Raw genomic sequence first — 6000 nt, forward strand, 5'->3', positions numbered from 1 at the left:
TTCATGATATGCACGTTTTAGCATGTTATAGTCATGAAACAAATGAAAACATGATAAAAAGAGGATTTTTACACCCTCATACATACATGTTTGGTTATGGCGAGTGACCGACGTAAGTCTAACAACTCGTTTGGTCGAAAAAAACTCGGTTTAAAACCGTTTTGGTAAGTAAAAAAAGTGTTTTAAGATTAGTGACGGTGTAGTGGTCGAAGTGGTCGGTCAAGTGATTTAATGCACAATGACGGTACCAAACAATGTGTAAGGCTTGTATTTACGATCGGTAGGTCCTAAATACGCCTCGGATTGTGACTTAAGAAGTCGAGTCGAGAATTTTAAGGGAGAAAAGAGGGGGCGGACACTCGCGTAAGTCTCTAATGGGGGCATTTGATGGGGTATTTATAGGGAAATGAGTGGTTGTGTGAGTTTTGAGCGACCTGGCCACTTGGGCTGCTCAAAGAGGCGCGAGCCACGTCGCGGGTCTTCGAGGTGTGTGGTCGCTTTCACACAAATGCAATCATGATTTGTTCTATCCTAGGTTTTGTAGTCATATGTTTGGTACTGGACCAAACATAAATCCGGGAAAACTTAAGGTAGAAGGTTTGAAATGTTTTGTTTTTGGTGGTTGACTCGGTTTGACTCGTTGTTGGAGTCGGGATTTGAATTTTGAGTCGGTTTTTGGTCCGGTGTCGGTTTTGACTCTAGTTAATGTCATTGCGACCTCGTCGTCGTGCATTAAACACTCCAGGTTTTTTTGAAATGTTTTATTTTCGAAATCGTTTTAAGTTTTCCGACGTAAAGTTGTACACAAACTGTCGATCAAACGCCGCGATTCCAAAGCATGTTATAGTCCGATAATCATCGGGTGTTTGTTGGAGTCTCAGCAGATACCGAATATTTACAGAGCCCCCACTTTGACTAAGGCTTGGACATGGCGAAAGTCAAAGTAGAGCCCCCAGGTCAGTCGAAGATTACAACCTGGAGACCCAAGCGACGTCGAGGCGGCTCGAAAGGATTCGGGCTAAGGACCTGCCGTCGGGAAGGGCGACGCCAAGGCGACTCGAGGGTACGAGACAAGGACCTGTCGTCGGGAATAGTTTAGAGTCTGTTGACTATCCGTGCGGGTCGTTTAAAGTCCGTTAGACTACGCATAGAGGCTCGCCAGCCATAAGAAGGAGTCATACCTGAGGCATCTTCGGATATGTCCTTGCGTGTTTGAGGACAAAGGCTCGCCAGCTGTGACAAGGAGTTGTACCCGAGGCATTTTCAGGATATGTCCTTGGGTGTATGCGGACAAAGGCTCGCCAGCCATGGTGCGTAGTAAGACTCGCCAGCCATGGCGCGTAGTAAGGCTCGCCAGCCATGAGGCGTAGTAAGGCTCGCCAGTCATGGCGCGTAGTAAGGCTCGCCAGCCATGGCGCGTAGTAAGGCTCGCCAGCCATGAGGGCGGTTGGTTAATGGACCGTGAGAATAGTCGCGTCAAATGGGCTTGTTTTGAAAGTGGCGAACTCGTGATGCCGCCGTGAAAATAGTGAATTTTGAATTTCACTATCAATATTGTTGAAATAAGCGGGTTCCGCGAGGAAGCCCCTTGTTGACATTTGAAGGAATAGTGAATTTGAACTTCCACTACTCGTTTGTTTGAATTTGCAGTGGCGGTTTTGATCGCCGTTTATTTGAATTTTGAAGGGAATAGCAAATTTTAAATTTTGCTATCACGCTTGGAATGACGGTTTATGTGCCGCCGTTGACATGTGATGAAATAGTGAATTTGAAATCTTCACTATTACGTTTGAAGTGACGGTTTATGTGCCGCCGTTGACGTTTGAAGGAAATAGTGAATTTGGAATCTCCACTATTATTTGAAGTGACGTTTTATGTGCCGCCGTTGACATTTGATGGAAATAGTGAATTTGAAATCTTCACTATTGATTGAAGTGATGGTTTATGTGCCGCCGTTGACATTTGAAGAAATGACAAATTTTGAATTTTCACTATTGATTGAAGTGACGGTTTATGTGCCGCCGTTGACATTTGATGGAAATAGTGAATTTGGAATCTTCACTATTATTTTTGAAAATTGAAGAAAATAGTGAATTTTGAGTTTTCACTATTATTTTTGAAATTGGCGGTTTTGATCGCCGTTTGTTTGAAATTTTCGAAAATAGCGAATTTAAATTTTCACTATTTGTTTTTGTCTTTGAGAAAATGACGATTTTTAATATCGTCAATGAAAATTTGAAGCTTGTTATGCGGAAATTAGGCCAAAGCCCAAAATTCGCTGAAGGAGTAAGGGACGCCTGATTGAGGCGCGAGCCACCTGGCGAACCAAAGGGGCTTCCCTTTTTTCTGTAAAAAGACGCGAGGTTTGGCTGCATTTCATTCCTCATTCATCTTCAACCTTCGACACAAAAACCCGCAAATAATCGCCATTGTTGGACTCTTTCTAGCTTCCATTCGTTCCATCAACAATAATGTCATATCAAGGTTTGCATTTCCTCTCGAATCCATTTAAATTTGTTGGCCTTTTGGCTTAATTGAATTAGGGCGAAATTTTACCCTAGAAAATTAATTTGGGCGTTTTTGATTGAGCCCATTTCGAGTGAAATTGATGATTGCATTAGGTTAGAAACCTGTTTAGGAGTATAGGGGTGCTTTTAGTTTGCATTTTGGTCCCCGTTCCCGCTCCCTATGCTCGAAAAACGTGAGTGAGGTGAGAAACCATCTCATCTCGCAATGCCAAGTTTGTTTGCTTGGGTAGTGGGTCCTACTAGGTTGTATTGTAGTCGGGAAAGACCATATTTGCCATTATGGACCTTTGTTGGGTATTGTGGGCAAAATTGGAATTTTTTCCTTTTGTGACGGTCTTATGTCTGACAAAATAAGCGTCTATTTGAGCTTGAATTGAGTCAGTTTGCCTTGAAATGAACCTTATTGTTAGCTTAGGTCACCTTGAGGCGTGATAAAATCACGTTCGCCTTTTTGCGGTCGTTTTTGAATTTTCGACCGGTTTGCGCCTAATTTAACGTATGAATTGCCTTTTTGAGCCGTAGAAAATTTTTCCATTGTATTGGGAATGTATTTTGGTTTGTTGGCGGACCTTGTATGGGTCTTGTAATGCCGTTTTTCTGTGGTGGTTTTGACTCGTCTTTTGCTTGAAAGAGGGGCGAGTCGTTTTTTGCGTTTTTTTTTTTTTGTGAATGGTTTTGTTTGGTTGGATTTCGGGCGGGATTGCCCTCGTTTTGCTTTGCAGGTTGTTGCTTTTTTCGGATTTGTCCAATTTACGCTGTCGTAATGCCGAAATTTTGGCTGACGTTTTTGTTCTTTTTGATTTTTGTAGGGTACCCTTTGGGACCTATGGGGTCCGTTGTGGAGGCATTGGAGGAGGAAAACAATCCTGGAGGGGAAGATACGACTGTTTTTTTGTTACAGGCTTGGTTGTGTTTCTTCTTGGCGGCCTTTGCCTGGCCAATGATCGGGTATCGATCGTTGGTCGTTATTTGTAGAGGTTTGGATGTCCGATGAGTGGGGTTCAGTACGAGCGTATTGTCCCATGTCGCCGCTTTCAATCGCCGTTGAATTCAGCTGATTGGGGTTGAACATCGGGGTAGTATCCGTTGTCCTGGTCCCTTTTCACCCTCGAATTTTGACGATTGGAGGCCAACGTTGGGGTAACGCGCTGAGTTACGATCCTCGGTTATCGCGTCGTCCAAAATCTGCCAGGCACCAATTTTCTTTTTTGTCGTAGAGTAGGAACGAGGTATTACCGTCATGGTAACCACCTCTGCTTCCGCTGTTGCTCCTCTGTTCCTCGTGTTGCTCCCTTTCTTTTCTGTTTGAGAGGATAAAGAGTGCTTAGTTCGGTAGGTGGCGGATAGCCCCCAGTTCGTCTTCTTAGGCCAGTGTCTGTATGATAGATGTCTGTACTGGATCCTGTTTGTACGGTCAGTTGTCCGTATCAAACGTGTGTCGATGTATTTTGCATGAGGCGGTTTGTATATATGTGTTTTTGGATTGTGGTTCATTTTATGATTTTTTTCTTTTTTGTGTTGTGTTTCGGAGGAGCGTTGCCGGCTGTCAATTCTCCTTTTTGCTTTGCACTAGTTCCTGCATCGTTAGTGTAAAAAATAGGCAACAGATAGCACATATACATAAACGCAAACACGTAAAAGCATTTGATTAAAGAACAAAAATTAACCAAGATGACTCGAAGTTAAAATTGAGAAAATTGAAATGAATTTTGGAAAATTCCGCGACAAGTCGTCACGATTGGAATTCAAAAGGAATTGATTTGAAAATTTGAGCAATTAACTCGTGTCGTGAATTAAATTGCATCGAAATTATTGAAATTGATTTGTGACTCGAAAAATTCAAACTCAAACCGTCATAGATGAATTTCAAAAGAGATTTTCACAAGTGTATTTGATTTTTGAGATCAAGACTTGAATTTGTGAGTGCTTGAAATTTTGAGGGAAATTGACGTCGTGTTATCAATTTTCGATTTTTATTTGGATGGGAAACTGCGAAAAAGCGAAAAATTTTCGGAATTTCGACTGACATGGAAACGATCCGTCGCGGATCGGGGCGACTAGCCCTTCCCCCCTTAAAAAAAGAAAGAAAAATCCGTATGTTTAAAGCTACGTCATGGAAACCGTGTCGGATTTCGTAAAACGCGAAAACAAGGAAATGTGAGTGTGAAGAAACACAAAAACGTCCTGGATAATGCCGAAGAGGCGCGAGCGTCCTGGCGGGAGGTTTGACGTGTCAGGGGAAAACACAAGTTAAAAGATACAAGTCAACAGCGGGAATCCTGGGGAAGGCCCAAAGAGGCGCGAGCAGCCTGGCGATGGAAGCCGGCTCTCCCCTTTTTCTGAAAAAATGCGCTGACCATTTTTGTATAAATAGTGATGTTTGCGCTTCATTGTTTCATCATCTGAAACACAAAATATCTCTACAAAACTTCTTCTTCTTCTTCTTCCACAAAAATATTTCATGGATGCTTTATTGAGAATGCATTGCGACAATGGTGACAGGATTTGTCGCCTCCCGAAAAGTATCAACTCCTTTGTATGGGAGTTGGTCAATTGTTGATGCTCCGTCAAGTCAAGGTGCAACCTTCATTTCTTGAAGCATGTTCTCGATTTTGGGATTCGAAACACCATGTTTTCGTTTTCCCGAAGGGTGAGATTTGTCCTCTTGCCGAAGAAGTTGGAGCCATTGGTGGGTGGCCGGGTTGTGTTCCGGTGCTTCCTCCGACTCGGTTGTGCTACAAGGAGAAATTATGTTCCATGTTGGGTTTGTCAACAAGTCAAGTCAACTTTCTTCTTGCTCCACATGGTGTGGATATGTTGGCTCTTATCAACATATTTTCTAACCGATTAGATGTCAATGTCTCGGAAGTGGCTAGGAGAAGGGCTCTTGCCTTTTTCCTTGTCCATGTGTACCTCTTTGTTGATGTTTTGAAGAAGGAGGGGCCAAAATGCTATGGTATCATGACCCTTATATCCACGCGGTCGAGCAAATGGAGCATGGTAGAGATCCATCATGGTTGGTGCTTGGAGAGATCATCCAAGCCTTGGACAAAGAAGGCTCTTGTGGAGAAGCTCCCTCATTTGGGTCCCCAAGGATCCTTCAAGTGTGGCTATTGGAGAGGCTAAAGTATGTAGAGCCTCTAGGTGATTCTTCTTCTTATTCCTTCCGTCACGTTACCATGAGGAAGAAGTTGTACTCGGATAGTTTTGCTTCTACCGAGGCTTATTGGATCGCAAGATGGCGGAGGAGGGTGGTCCTCACATCCGTTGGGTGGTGCCGTGGTGGAACTTGAGGTCCTTCACGGGGTTGCCCGCTTCGGGTGCTAGTCCTCGTTCTTTGATGGTGGTGGGTTTGAAGGTTGCTTCCTTCATTTATCCCGAAAGGCTCATGAGGCAAATGGGGCGTCAACAAAAGGTGCCGGCTCAAGATACTCTTGTCCAAGAGAATGTTTTCCGGAACTCCGAGCTTGTG

The sequence above is a fragment of the Silene latifolia genome, chromosome Y (assembly GCF_048544455.1).
Source record: "Silene latifolia isolate original U9 population chromosome Y, ASM4854445v1, whole genome shotgun sequence".
NCBI lineage: Eukaryota > Viridiplantae > Streptophyta > Magnoliopsida > Caryophyllales > Caryophyllaceae > Silene > Silene latifolia.